Here is a 359-nt window from a genome sequence, read left to right on the forward strand (position 1 = left end):
TTTTTTCTGAGCTTACACGGGAGCAGGCAACATAAAATTGTCCGTGAGTGAAGCATGGATCGCTGATGTCAATTCCTGCAACTTTCATTGTCTGTCCTTGTGCCTTATTAATTGACATAGCAAAACAAAGTTTAACTGGAAATTGGACACGTTTAAATTCGAAGGGGTACTCGTTTGTTATCATTGGTATTCTTGGGATATATACCATTTGACCACTCGCTGAGCCGGTAAGAATTTCAACTTCAATAAGGTTTTTTTTCAAAGATAATATTTTTAATCTGGTTCCATTGCACAATTTGGGAGCATTTAAATTTCGCATGAGAATAATAGACGAGATTAGTCGTTACGTCACAATCTAT

This window comes from Myzus persicae, unplaced genomic scaffold (assembly GCF_001856785.1).
Source record: "Myzus persicae strain clone G006 unplaced genomic scaffold, MPER_G0061.0, whole genome shotgun sequence".
Taxonomy (NCBI): domain Eukaryota; kingdom Metazoa; phylum Arthropoda; class Insecta; order Hemiptera; family Aphididae; genus Myzus; species Myzus persicae.